Source organism: Oreochromis niloticus, linkage group LG6 (genome assembly GCF_001858045.2).
Source record: "Oreochromis niloticus isolate F11D_XX linkage group LG6, O_niloticus_UMD_NMBU, whole genome shotgun sequence".
Classification (NCBI taxonomy): Eukaryota; Metazoa; Chordata; class Actinopteri; order Cichliformes; family Cichlidae; genus Oreochromis; species Oreochromis niloticus.
The window spans coordinates 11,775,827-11,791,360 of NC_031971.2; the positions used below are offsets into that span (position 1 = coordinate 11,775,827).

General features: G+C 40.5%; 1 protein-coding gene across 2 annotated transcripts in view; it reads left to right on the forward strand.

Annotated features, from left to right (window-relative positions):
- Positions 1-15,534, forward strand: part of LOC100697202 (protein ELFN1) — a 133,467-nt gene that overhangs the window by 84,444 nt on the left and 33,489 nt on the right. Inside the window, exon 3 of one of the 2 annotated variants that reach the window (XM_025908167.1) lies at positions 14,428-14,475. The exons of the other annotated variant lie outside the window; for it this stretch is intronic. The gene's annotated coding sequence lies outside the window, so the exon portion shown is untranslated. The remainder of the gene's footprint in view (positions 1-14,427; positions 14,476-15,534) is intronic. 2 annotated transcript variants of the gene reach the window in all.

Here is a 15,534-nt window from a genome sequence, read left to right on the forward strand (position 1 = left end):
TTCTTTCCTTCTTCACATCCTCTGTGTGTCATCCTCAGCCTTTGATCCTTCAGCGGGCATGTCTGTTGTTGTTATTCTGGTCACCACGCAACAGCAGCACCATAAAAATCAAAGCGGTCATAACATATATAATGAGAAAAAGAAGTAAATAAGCTGGGTGCAAGTTTCCAAGCACTATATCCAGAGATGGAACAGCTCGGAAAAGTCACCAGAAATCATAATGAAAAAAAGAAAGATATAAAATAACAAGAAAACTTTAGCTTCTCGTACGGCAAACAATCCTGATGAGACACAACAAGTAAACCTACAGACATGGGAACTACAGGCAAACACTGCACAGAAAAGACAGCAGGCTCCTATATATTTTTAATTCCTTCATACCGTGGGAAGTCGTGTCTCCTGGTGTTTGTGCTGGTTTCCTCTGCTGGCCCTGGTTTCTGCAGCCCATCAAAAAATGCAACTAACACTGCCCATCTTGGCCCAGGACACTCTTGCACAAGGCATCGTAATGCTGTTTGTCTCTGCTGCTCAATGTTCAGCTCACTTTTTCTTCTGAAGGTTTAAGGATCTTTAAATTTGAACAAAGAGTCATTTTCAGAAAATCAATCTGTTTTTTTAGTTAGAAGAGGTATTGGTTTCATGAATGATTTATGAAACAGCCAAAGACAGACACAAATGGAAAAACACAACTGTTTTCAACAATTGCAGATTGTTTTCAGAGATTTTTTTTTTCCAAAACAAATCGTCCCCTGATTCAGAGATCTTCATGACATGTAATCTGAGAAATGTCATCAACATCTTTGCAGTATAATACTTGTCTTTCTTGTTCCTTTTGTTTTGTTCATTGTTTTTGGAGTATCCATTACTGCCCCAGCATTGCTACAGTGTTATGATTAATGTTGCTTCAGGAAACTTCGGTGGGGTTGACCTATCACACCGCTGTGATGCCGTAGATTTGGGACTTGGGGAAAAGACCAGACTGGTGAGATAGTAGAGTAGTTGGAAGCTAGTGTGAAGTTTGCCTTCAGGGCTTTATGCCAAATAAGCCTCACTGGCAAAAATGCCAAGTTGGACTACTTGGCAATCAGTGTGTTTCTGTGTCTTACAGGCCTCCTGGCTTTTAAGCAGAAAGGTTCAGGAAGTGAGGTGAGATAAAGAGCAACACAGTCTGTGCAGACTAGAGGTAATGCTGGATGAGTCAAACACTGAACATACATCCAGAAGATACTGTATCGGTTCATATCAGTGTTGCTTTCTAATTTTGATGTGATTTGACTTCAGCTGATTAAGACTTATTTGTTTTGAGTTTTTTACTTTCCTTTGGTTAAGTATAGGAAAAAAATCACGTGTTGAACACAGTATTGAAAGTGTTTCTGCCAGAGTGTCCTGAAGTCAAAATATCCCAGAACATGTCAACGTGACTGGTCAGTTGCAGACATGTTGCTTTAGCAACACTGATGCTGTTGCAGCACCATCAATACAGAATTGTCAGGATTGTGCAACTGTTTTCACACAGGATTGTTTTATTTGAAGGGGACAGGACCCAGATTCTGGATGCAGGGTTGAAAACAACTAAATGTCAAAGTCCATAAATAAAAAGTGAACAAACTAAATAATTTAACATAGTCCAGTGAAAAACTCAAATGCAAAACATATCAGAACAAGGTTATCCAAATATTAGGAACACATCAGGAATGCACTATAAAAGGAAAAATAAAGCCAAGCTGGAAATCTGATGGTCACCAGATGACGATAGTCTTGTAGAAGTTTATGGGGAAAAAGTCTTTCTGTCCTTACCCCTGTAAACACTTTTCTGCTGAGATAAAGCTCCACGTAGTCCACATGAAAAAGAAAAATATGATGTCAAGTGCCGTTAAGAGCATGCAAAATCAGCAGCTGCTGGTATAAATCTAGTCATCAAGAAATGTTGGCCAATCAGAAGATTACAAGCAATAAATCAGTGCGCAATCCGACGTCAGTGAAAGATGCAAACACCTTTGATACTGCAGGACAAAATCTCAGTTTCTCCTCATGTAGACACAGAAACGGAGCTTCTGAAAATCATTTTACAGAAACTTAAAAAACACCTAAGGTAAATACGTATAGAAAAAACAGCCAAAAGAGCATGTGGACATATGTGCACACACACACACACTGATGGCAATCCATACAGCTTTGTAACAAGAAAAAACTAGTGACAATCAAGACAAGAAATGAACAACTCTAACTCATCCAAGGAACGCTGACACAGGAATGAACTAATAAAGTAGAAAACACAGGAAAATGAGACAGAAAGATGAGGCAACTGAACTAAGTAAAAGAAACAAAGGATTTAAGGATATAAAGAAGAATAAACACAAAGTACAAGGAAGAAAAATAAAGTCAAAACAGGAATCGTACCTGAGCCTATAGCCACAAACAAAGAACACATAAACACTAAGAAAATACATAAAAAACCAATAAACCAAAATACAAAAATCTCCAAACACAGGGAAACACCAGATATGATGACAAGGATGAACAAAATAACACGTAGAAGCATTTTAACTGCAGCGACGTGATGCGGCCGCTGTTTGCATATGCTGGATGCAACAGCGCATACAGGCTTGAATTAGACAATTGAATTTAGATCCTTTGTGTGAGAGAATAATGATATTTAGTTTCTCTCTTGTTGATCTATTGCTTCAATGCCATCTGGATGACTCGCCTAATCTCCTGTTTGCTTTCCTAATTATCCAGTCAGGTCACACACCTGAATTAATTCATTAAAAGTTCCACCTCTAGCATTTTCTCCTGATTCGAACCCCAGCGAGACTTGATGAGTTCACTAAAGGTCAGTTATTTAACTGTTTTAATAACTAGCCCTATAATCGATTCCACAGCCTACGTTCTTCTGTGCGTGAGCTCCCAAAATCAGCTGCTTTGAACAAATTCAGCTGTCCAATATGTGCTGAGAGAAAGATTATTCTGTGAAGCCAAAGAACAGCAGCTTTTTGTGCAATACTACATAAAATCTGGTCCAGAGGGACGGAGAGAGAGAGAGAAAAGAAACGGTGCAACGGGCACTGCCAATTATCTTGTTGGTAGTGTTGTTTATATACTGATTGTACTAATATCTGGTAGTAAATGTGTTTATTTCAGAAAGTTAAGCAAAAACAGAAACACATGAGGGTGATGGAAAATGTTGTGAAAAGATCCTGTCACCATCCGTGAGGCTCATTTGTCTCTGTTGCATGGCGGTGACAGGTGTAGAAAGAGAGGCATACATAGTAAAAGACAGGCGGAGGGAAGTTGATGCAGAGCCGGCTGACACTTGAAAGAAGATCAGAATCAGCCACATAACTTCTTCCCGCTTTAATACGGGCCCACACATCTACGCCGCATGTGCACAGACACCTCCGAGATGTGACAGACTATCGTCTAGCGGCGGGACACGCGAGGAGCACAAAAAAACTTAACAAAAGGAATCAAAGAGGATGAGGACGCGTAATTTGTATTTATAAGAACTACAAGGACAAGGAAGAGGGACAGAGTGTAACAACTGACTTGCGAACGTGTGTGTGCGTGCGTGCGTGTGTGTGTTTGGAGGGCTGGCATAACTTGAGACAGAAGTGCTTCTTATCCACTGAGTTCTGCAAACAAGGAAAAACCAGCGAACAAATACCATAAAGTGAGTGATACACAGATAAACAGCAGTGCAGCTGGAAAGATTTTGGCTCGGGATTTACTCTGCGCACTCACACGCGCAGAAAGACACACACCTTAAACAGTTATGGTTTATTTTTGAATTAAAATCTGGTTTAAAGTGCGTACATGCTTTAGGGCAACAGAGATTATCCGCGAACAGCCGATTATCTGTTGGAAATTAGCATCTTTGCCTGTATGTGTTTCGAAAAGTCTGTTTGCGTGTCTGCTCCTTAAGCGCCTCATTTAAATTCTTCAAATGTGAAATGTACTAGGTGGGACTCACATAGACAGATGTCTCCTGGGATTATGCAAAATGGTCAGAACCTCGCTGTAAATCTGCAGTCTAGTCAGATGCTTTCCACCCAGCAGCCAAAGCCATATTAAATATTCCCGTGTACATTATTTCAGTGAGGAAAAATGAGTAATAGAATAATCCCTCATCATCGCTTTAGAGCCCGACTCTACGTTTGTCACGAATCCGAAACAATACCTGTCTGCCGAAGAGGGAACCAAAAATATACCGCGCACATTTCTGTTCCTGTGATGAGGAAGGCAGGTGAGGAGGCTGGAAAGAAAGAGCTCATTTCAAGCATCAAATGATGTTTGAGAGGTAGATCCTGTGATAGCAGGCACAAATGCATGGTACTTCATTTGGAATAGATTTGTAAAAGTGCCCAGTTATGTTTCACCACATGAATATTGATGTAGTGAAACTTTGCTCTTCATCCAGTCGAGTGTTTCAGTGATTTGGGCATATTCTTTTTATTCTAAAAGCGTTCGCGTCAGGACCATTTCAGTCAAACCTAAACTGTTAATCCATCCGCATCCAGACCTCCCTGCCCTTCAATGCACATTTTAGAGTCAGAATACTGATGCTCGCTTAAACTATTAATATTAAAGATAGAAACTCTATAGAAAAAAATAAGTGAAAGTAAGTAAAACTAAGGCACTCGAGTGTCATGTTAAATTAAAATTGAATATTCCAAAGTTAAAACAATACTAGCTACAGTATAGAAAAGATATTACAAGCGATGTGGAAATGTGGAAAGTCAAGCCAAAGCAACAAGATCCCCTCACAGAACAGAGATGGCATCAATAATAATAGACATGACTGATAAATGGAGAAATAACATGAAAAGGAGGAGCTGGGAGGCAGGTTGAACCATTTTGAATAGGATGCCTCATAAGATATTTGCCAGTTGGTTGCTTAGAAGAGCATCAGGTGAACCATCAGATAATGCTGGCTGGCACCGACATCAGCTGATAGTCACGGATTTGCAGCTGAGCTTGAACTTGAGGCCTGCCAGAGCAAAAACCATATGCTCAGTTTTATATACATTAGATAACTGGTGGGAAAAATCTCAGCCTAAAGCAACAATAACTACAATATTTCTTTCTTGGCTCAGAAAAATGTTGTTTCAGTGCAATCTCAAGTTTTCACACATGGTGTATATATATAACCCCGAACTTTTCTAGACATTACCTGATGGAACTGCATGCGACAAGCACATGTTGTCTCACCTACTTATGTCCAGCTGTTCTGATGTGAGAGCAGCGCTGGTCCTGGTTCTGTGTATTTACAGTGAGTGAAGGGTCATCGTGTGGCTCTAACCGGACAGCGGTCTTGACTAAATTAGTATTTCCACTAAAAATGTGCATGAAGCTGACTTTCTCCTCCTGCGTCCTGCATGTGATAAACCTCGGAAAATATTCTTGTGAGTCTGCTGATAGGTGTCTGAAGCCACGTGTGCAACATTTTAACGAAGGAGGTTAGGATATGTGCAGGTAATCACCATGAAATAAAATTTCACTGCTCCTAATAGTGTGGGACACTTTTTTCTTGTCTTTGTATAACGTCACAGAGAGGATATGCTCAGTGTGGTCTGTGTGCACAGCAGCACCACCCACCTGCTGCCCCACCAAACCTTTTGTTTGTTGAAGGGCAGCCAGTCAGAAGAAAGAAACTTAAGAGGAAAGGAGCTGAAACAGCTTTTTCCAGACAGAAGCTGCAGTGGGCGGCTGGACCAAGATGCAATTATTTTGAATCGTGAATCATGCAAAGATACTTTTAGTGGAAAACATAAAGAAAATATGGAAATGATCATTATAGGACTAGTTTAATTTACTGCTGCCTAAATAAATCAATAAAAATACATTTTCGTTATTAGTGTATCATGTGTATCATGCCATGTTTTTGTCCTTCCTGCCCCCTGTTAGCATGATGCTCATGACAAACACTGTGTATGCATGTCTGTTGGCTTCACCCTCAACCCCCACTTTTCTTTTTCTGTTCCTCGTTCTTCTTCTCCTTTCACCAACCTGGCCTTCACCCCCTGCCCACTCCAACATAATACACACACAGATAATAATGTGAATAATATTGTAAAATAAATAAATAAATACGACAAAAAGGGCAACAAGAGGAAGCCTATAGAAAGTCTACAATGCTCCTCTTGGGAAGCATTCAGACCATGATTTGCTTGGTTGCGCCTCAGATTTGTACTTTATTTATTGTATGCTTTACGTCATTGTGTGTGAGTTACAGCTGTTCTGTGCTGAAATAGCCACACGTTGAACGTGAGCATCACTTTGTTATAACATGATGCACTCCAATAAAAAAACAAAAATTTCAGTCTTCATCTTCATCTTGTGTTCTCCACTTTATTTTTCAGTTCAGTTCATTCCTGTCTTGATTGTCGTCACTTGTTTCTTGTTGCCCAGCTGTATCCACTACCCTGGTTTGCCATCAGTGTATGTGTGTGTAGTTAGATGACTTGGTTACACTCAGCTTTGAAAAATTTGCTGTAGTGTTTTATGTTTTGTGGAAAATGTTACACCGCAAAGGTTACAGCCAGATTTTCATGAAGTTATTATTCTATAAAAAATATGATGTGAACTTTGACCTCTAGCTGGGATTTATACCAAACTTTTTTCTTTTGTTTTTTTGTTTTTACACTGAATAAATGCTTTTTGTTGAAGTATGAGCAAAATAAAACAAACAGTTGGTCATTAGAAATAAACGATAAAAGTGGAGAATATGATGCAAGCGAGTTTTATAAACAGCATCTTCTTTTCTTGTTTTTTTTTTCCTTTCCTGTCTGATCATTTGTCTGAAATATTCTCCGTCTCTTTTTGGTAGTTTGCGCACTCGGCAGCCTCTAATTTTACGGCTGTACTTCATGTTCAACAGAGATATAAAAAGAGCAGCAGGCATTTCAATGCATCTGATTGGTGCTGAATGGACCTTTTAATATGAGCACCTCTGCCAAGTATTCAACGGCAGTAGCATAATACAGAGAATGTGAGGAGGTTGGCATAACAAAGAAGGAAGCAGTGTTGAAATATGACACTGGTCAAACTGATTATTTGTGCCTGAGAGGAGCCATGGAAATGAAGCTCTGATGCGGCACCTCGGAGATGTCTGTCAAACCGTGTAGAGCATGCGATTCTCCACAGAGCATTTAAAGAGTGGCAGCAGAGAATGACGTCTTAGTTGTTTTGTTTGTTTTGTTTGAAATATCGATCATCAGACTTTCCATTCTGTCACTGAATAGCTCAAGAAGACCATATTGCAATTATCCGGGTGTTATTATTGCCTGACCTCAACAGTCTACTGTCACTGAGTAATTTGATTGCTGTCTTGTTATGGTGTTAATAAATCATTCTAGTCTTTAATATATTATTGGCAGTAGTAATATTGATATTAGCAGCATTATTAATGAGCAATAAACAGCGCCACCATTTTAATTAATAAAATATCACCCTCAAGTTGTGACCGAGATGACAAAAATCTTCTTCTATTCTCTCCTCATTCACAACCTCCTTCGGCCACCCACTCACTCCACCTCCTCCTCCTCCTCCTTCCCTCTCCTTCCTCGCCTCCACTGTGTGTATCCACATTCTTGAGCCTATATGAGACGTACAAACACATTTATCACATTGCCCTAGCTCCTAGCTATGGCCTGCCGCTGCCTCCTCCATCCTTTCAAGCGCGTGTGTGAATGCGTTCGTGTGTGCACTCACGTCGGGGGAGGCTGTGCTTTAGTTTACTCATGTGAAGGTATTCTGTTTACACAGAAGCCATGTTTTATGTATGAAAGGCATGGAAATGTTGCAGCTGCATTGAGCATGTCTAAGCTGATCAGCAAGGTGTGCAGTGGAAGTGTGCATGTGTTAGCGTGAAAGTCAGCTTGGGTCAGCAGATTTTTATGAGGTCTAGACAAAAAGGTTGCATGAGCCTCATCGGATTCATCACACACACACGCACAGATGCACTCGACCTCTTCATATCAGGTCATTCCAATCACACGTCTGGATTCACTGTTTCTATGAAGTGACCTTGGCAGCGTTACTGTAGATTTCTATGAAGCTCTGGTGCGATAAGCTGTTGACCTCGGCTTGCTTTATGTTTTCAGTGGCCGAACACCTTCCCCACACACAAGCTAGGAAATGAATACGCTGTTTTCTCCTTGTCTCCGTTCTCTGAAAATAATGAGGCTGCTGGTTCCCATGATGCCTGAATGGCCCGGTCCTTCTTCCCTCACAGAGAAAAACCCGCTCATTACAGCTTAAGCGGACATGAACGCCTTGATATACACGCACACACACATACACACACACTGACTTCACCTCGTGCTGATTTAGCAGCACATACCATCTGTCTAGAATGATTAACCTTTCCATCAATCACTGGTCTCTCCATTATCCAGACACACATTTACAAAGCAGGCACTCGCCGATTCTCACACGCACTTAGTGAGAGCATCAACAAATTCATGAAATAGATGAAATAAGAAATGCAGTTTTTATCCTCAATGTTTTTCGTGCCAGAAACTGAGGCGTGTATAGATTTTTCAAAAAACATAAATAGACGGACCCCTCCCTGCCCCAGTAAGATGTTTGTTCAAGCAGCTTAAGTGACTGGCACGATTATGGCAGCGCTCCTACGTGGAGCTTTGCAGATTATCATCTACGTGATGTAGCTGTGTATTGTCACCAGGGGACATTGGCAACTTTTGTTTGTGTTCGCACTGCTGTTGTTCCTTTAGTGTAGCTACTCACGGACAACATACATAACAGTTCTTCATTATGAAGTGAGTGTAAGAACCCATTAAAAATGGCTTTTATCCTGTCTTCCTTCTCTCACCCCAAATGGTTGCGGCAGATGGCCCCGCCCCTCCCTGAGCCTGGTTCTTCCTGTTAAAAGGGAGTTTTTCCTTCCCACTGTCGCCAAAGTGCTTGCTCATAGGGGGTCATATGATTGTTGGGTTTTTCTCTGCATGTATTATTGTATGGTCTACTGTACAATATAAAGCGCCTTCAGGCGACTGTTGTTGTGAGTTGGCGCTATATAAATAAATTGAATTGAATTGAATTGCATTGATGTGCTTTGATGATTGTTTTATACATTTTCATGTTTGTGGTAAAGCGTGCTGTCACTCCTTTTTGAATTCAAGCCAACTTTTCAACAAATCAGTATTTTTACCTCCCTGCAGTGTCATCACCATCGAGCTGATGAACTGTTCACAGTCACTCTGCGTTGGTTGTACACCCACCAATCATTCACTCTATGTATTGAAAGAAATACTGAAATTGATAACAATAAATTCTGTGTTAATTTGACCCCTTTTATTGTGACAGCACCTTGCAGTGACCACAGGAATTATTTCACACATACATTAAAGAACAGATATGGTGTATTTAATGCTACAGTTATATAACCTCAAATACTATAGCTGGGTTCATAGGGGTATTTTTGGAAAATGACACAGTTTTTGTAGTTTTTGTCTCTGTGTATCACCACAGTGGATTTTAAGTTAAACAATCAAGATGTGGTTGAAATCTAGACTTTTAGCTTTAGTTAAAAAATAATGCTTTATGCTTTAAAAAAAAAAAAAATACTGTTTTGGAATTACAGCCAGTTTTATACCCAGTCCCTCATTTTCAGAGGATCGAAAGTAACAGGACAATTGTTTGATGAACAGATTCGTGACTACCAGAGCTCCAAATTCAACTCTTTGAATCAACTCCAGATCTTTTATTTGCCTAATTTGCTGTGATCTGCTGAAGGAACAGGCCTCACTTGGCCATGAAGCTATTTTATCAGTCAATTGTCCAATTATTTTTGAGCCTCTGAAATGTGGGACGGTGTATAAAAATGGCTTTAATTCATGAACAGGTCATGCAGTACTTTGATTAAACCTTTTGAATTAAAGTTGAAGCCACGTAGTGACTGTTTGACCTAAACTCCACTGTGGTGATGCACAGGAGAAAAAAACCCTAAAAACTCTGGGTTCCTAAGGGTGGATAAAATATTGGACATTATCATGAGAGCTGTTAGGTCAAGTCAGCAGTCCATAGGCCTGCAAGACAGGACTGTGTCAAGGCACAGATCTGGGGATCGATACAAGACAATACTTTAAGCATTGAAAGAAATTTTAAACAATGTTACTTTGAACAGAAGAAGTGTGGTGCAACCAACAGTCAAACTGAAAACCCAGTCAAAATGAGTAATAAGGGATGGATGAGAGCCATACTGTAGTTCCTTCTTGGCTATAGGAGAACCTTCTACAAGGACAGCCTTCAGTGCAGCACCAATTATACCTTAATGGTGGAGTGGCCAGATGGACCTCATTCCTCACTAACAGGCACATCACAACATGCTGGGAGTTTTGCCAGAGGCCACCTGAACGACCACTAGAAGGGGAAATCCATTGGTCTGATGAAATGATGATTCAACCATTTGGCCGCAATTTCCAGCGGCATGTTTGGAGGAAACTAGGCGCTGAGCATCACCTCATTAATACCACCCCTACAGTCAAACACGGCAGTGGAGGCATCAAGCTGTGGGGGACAGGAACTAGAAGACTATAAATGGGATGTTGCAGGTTTTTTCCTCTCTGTTTCCCTGTCTGTTTGTGTGTTAGCAGAATTATGCAACAAATCCCAGGTTGGTTTTTCATTAAACTATCCTTGCAAAAAGTGACAAGGAGAGCACACATGGATAGAGAGAGACACACAGTGGCACACACCAGAGGACACAATGGTAAAAAGAAAAAGCAGGGAGAGGGCTTAGACTTGTGTCAGGATAAACCCAATTTGTTCAAAACAATCACAAATACCATTCAGTATAAACAGGCTGTACCTCAGTGGCAGGTCTGCAGTGTTTACATCAAAATACCTTCTAGAAACATCTTCAGAATCTGAGGATGGTTACTAGGAAGCTATGTCAGGCAGTCTGATCAAATCAATGAAGTTATCAATCAATTTGTAAGTAAGAATATTTTTTTTCGAATTGTAAAGTTATAGGAAATATGAGATGTTTCCAGGTGATTTAACTTTCTCGAATGAGTTCAGATTGTTCAGATTAAGTTCTGTGTAACCACATGTTTATGCTTACACACAGAGACAGAGTATTTGATCGATTGTGCTGTTGTGCCATTGAGACTGTCCTGCAGATTTGCTTTGGAAATTTCAGCAGCAGTTTAGTCCAGAATGGGCAGCGATGCACTATTCGAATTTTAGGAAAGACGAACCGCTTCATACTTGAGACAAGACTGAATTTAAAGCACCCAGCAGAGCTGATGAAGGATGCTGCTGGAATTTTCTTGATCTGAGAGTTTAGAAATGTTTGATTGCACTGTCAAAGAAGCCCAGTGTGGGCTTTTTATGTAAAACTACAAACATTTTATCAGCCAGGATGACAAAGTAGAGCAACATTAGAGGAAACAACAACAAAAAAACCACGGGCAAACCAGATGCGACACAGATGATTTGATCTGTGTCTGTATCAGCGGGAAACGTGATACACATATCAGTGCTGTTGTCACTTTGTATCCTGTTTAAAGTGCAACAGCTAAGTATTTGAGCAATCGATCCAGCTGAGATTGTTAAATAACAACTGAAGGTTCACTATGTTCAGTTATTGTGACCTTCTTTATTACATCGTAACCTGAAGATCTTATTAATGTACCCGGGGTTCAAACAAAACAGCTATTTTAGATAGAAAAGTTGAAAAAAAAAGTGCAAACTCTGTCGAGTGAAAGCTCGGCAGAGAATTTACCGACTGTATTTGTATCGTCCAGCTGTGTGCAGTTTACTGGCAATATGTTACATGATTACTGGATAATAAAACTCCAAGTTGCAAGCAAGCAAAACTGTTTACTGCAACTTTGGACCAAGCACAGATGAGTTAATGGCAGCGAGGCAGAGACGGCAGCTGCAGCGGCTGTGTCCGAGCTCCGGGGTAAAGTTGATGGAGGTGCATTATGACAAAAACAGGTGGGATGAAATTGTTAAGATCCAATATTGAAGCCAAATTGCAGGACCTGGACTGCAATCTTACAGTCACAAAACAGAGAAAGTCTTACTGAGTTTAGGACGGATAAATAAAATCAGCAAAGTTGCCTCCAGCACTTCTGCTGTTAAATCCTATCATCTGCACCAGGTGAATTATTGCAGCGCACCGCTTTTTTCTTCTTCTTTAAAGCAGAGAGAGTTTTCACCTTTGCCTGTTATCCACTTAGTGTGTCTTGGTGAGCCAATAGCTACTTATCAAATCAACCCAAGTGCACTGTCATCTTGATAACTCATGTTGTTTTCATGTTTTTAGTACCAAAGAAGACTCTTGAAATCCCGAATGCCTCTCGCTGAACAGATATCATCCAAGAAAAGAAAGAAAAGCACCTTCTTTCAGAAGCTAGCAGCTCTTCCTGTTTTTTTTCTGCAGAAATGCACTACTTTAAATCCATAATTAATTTTACCAGCATTCTGCCCACAACAATATCCTGTGACAGGTGGACCCAGAGACTTTAATCATAATACATAATCCACTTTGTTCACGGCGTCTGCATTTGCTGACTTTCCCTTTTTTTTTTTTGAAGAATTACGAACTACTGCCAAGTCTGAGCAAATAACAACAGTGTTTGGAAATAAGCCAGACAAATTGTAGCAGGGCAACAGACCATCGGTCCCAATTTGGGTCATGCACTTTCATTTTCAAATACTTTGCACATGGATATTGTTTTTGTCCCTCACTCTGGGCACTTAGCATTATGTATGTGGGTATATCCCCACATACACAAACTAAGGGTGATTAGCCAGCATTTACAAACGACTCTATAAAGGCATTTATTGTTGATAAAATGAAGGAGGAACTGTGCCTTTTTATATCAAGAAAGTAAAATTATATTTGCATGAAATTTAGAGTTCCGGTGAAACAAGACTTTTTGTGCTGAGAGCAGGTGAAGCTTTGCTTAAAAGTATGCTCAGTTACACAAGATTAGATTCTCATTTTGTCATCGAGCCTCTTGTAAAATATTGACAATATACCATTTTAATAAGGAGGGATTGTTTGGAAGGCTAGCATGGTGGTGTTGAGGTAGAGACTTTGGATCGGAGTTTGGATGACAGCCTGAATGTCCAAAATGTCCAATGTCCAAATGTACCAATACAGAGCCTGAAATGCAGAGTGACAGATCACAGTGGATTTAAAGAACAGGGAAAAGGGGCAGGTTGGCTTAAACTGGCAGAGTGGTCATTGGGCAAGAGAGATTTTGAACAAGGTTATTTTGAGAGTGTAGGAAAAAGAGGCAAAAAAAAGTGTAGCAGCAGCAACAACGGCCAATATAAGCAAGAGGAATAACGACTAAATGAGAGTTGTTAGAAATGTCATTTCTTTATATTTTGCTTCCAAGAAGCCAGACTTTCTTGTAATTTTTTATGTGGTCTTGAGCAATAGTTCTCCAGGTCTTCTGAAGGTCTTTCAATTTTTTTCTTTTGAGCTTTAGCTGCTTTTTCACACATTTTTAGTTTAGTCCTTGTTCACTAAAGCCTCATCAGAAATGGTCTCAGTAGAAGGGTGGTTGTCAAGTCATTCTTAAGGGAGGAAAACAGGGAGAAAAGGCTGAGGTATGCCAAATGGCACAAAACTGGACCCAAAATCAGTCAAAATGATCCTGCACTGCTTTAATAATGTTGAGGTGTAGGCTCAGAAAAGGGCAATCCACGGCTGATGTGTGTTTTTCTATCCAAGTAGGCTTTTACAACACTAGCAGTTTTTTGGGATCACTGTCATGCTGAAAAATGAAGCTGTTCCAAATCAGATGTTTTCCAGGTTGTATTAGATAGTGGACCAAACTCTGATGGTACTTTTCAACAAGATCCCCAACACCAGTTGCTGTGGCTTCTTTTCCAGTTTCCTCAAAATTTTTAAGTGCACACTGCACACCATGCTGAGATATAGTTTTCAATTAATAGCACTGTGGGAATGACCTTGCTGGTCTCTTTTCATAGATGCAACAAAAGAAGTGGCAACAAATTATGTGCATTTACAACTGACTAATTAAAAAGAGCCTAAAGATACAATTTATTACAATTTTGCTAAGTCGTCTATCATGTGTAGACACAACACTGGTTCATACTTTGAGTTAGGTGCATTTATGTTTCAATAATTCACAGGTCAGTGTTAATGGTCAGGTACAACGACTGAAGTGAAAATGAGTGAAAATCAGTCCCATGTCCAAACAAAAACTTTGAAAGACCTCCAGGAAACCTGGAGAACTACTGCTCAAGACCACTTTCTATAAAATTACAAGAAAGTCTGGCTCCAGACCTCAAGCCTTTTGCACAGTATCAAAACTGAATGTCAGTTATGCATAGCTGAAAGAGAAAAACAAAGTTTGTACCATGGTGTGCCATTATTTCCATCATTTATCTCAATTTCTGTCCCCACCATCACAGCAGAGGTCGCCTCTCCATCAGTCGGCACGTCAGCGACCAGGAAAGCAGGTGAGCCGCATTTCCATTACGTCCGACCTCCCAGCTCACCAGTGTGTGCCGCACAGTAACACACACAAAGCAAACAGCAGCCAGCAGGCATTCGGTGACACCAACAGGCACTCCTGGCACAGTCGCACGGATACTTTTAACCACGTGTTTGTCAGAAGGTGAAGAGAGATCGGGGTGCTTGTGTGAGCGCTCAGCGGACACACTGCTGTTGCTTCTATAATATTTTCCACTTGGCTGCATGTATCAAGACAGGAAGGAAATTAACAGCTTGAGGTGTCTGAGTGATGCTGCTTCAGCTGCCGCTAGCTGTGTGCGAGTGTGTGTGTGTGTGTGTGTGTGTGTGTGTGTGTGTGTGTGTGTGTGTGTGTGTGTGTGTGCACCTAAGTGAGAGAGACAGATAGAACTAGAAAGTGAGGGAGAAAAAGAGGAAGAGAGAGAGAGATGCTTTCCTCCATGACTTATGGTATGTGGCCCAGGTCATTTGTCTGGTGAAGTTCTAATGCCAAACTTTGCAAAAGTTTTCAGACAGGCCATAACACGGTCCACCTACCAGAGCACATAAGCTCTATTACTAAGAAATTTCTCTCTCGCTCTCACTCACTCTCTCAGCGCAGAGGTCCCATATTTTATTGCATGCTCTGAAGACAACAGATAACTACCGCAGAGTTTCTTGTTTGGGGAAAATAAAAAAATAAAAAAATGCTGTCCACTTCGAGAGAAGTCTGGAGCCTGTCTTCTTGAGAAATATTAAATTGATCCCCAAACACACCTGTTTTTGAGCATTAGTCCCAAACAGATGTAGTCTTAGAGAAATAAATCTGAAGAAAATCAATTTTATTGGTGTGCTAAATTCTCACCGCACAGGCTTGATAAGTGGCTCTGGAAAGTTTGTTGTTTGCTACTTTGTGAAGCTTTCCAGGTCTTTATCACTCCACACGGTTGATGTTTTTAGTGGGTTTAATGAATGCATTTCACACGTGATTTTACCAATGTTTTATGGGGGTTTTTGTGTGCACACATTAGTACACCTCGGCCTGTGTGTGTGTGCACGTTTTTGAC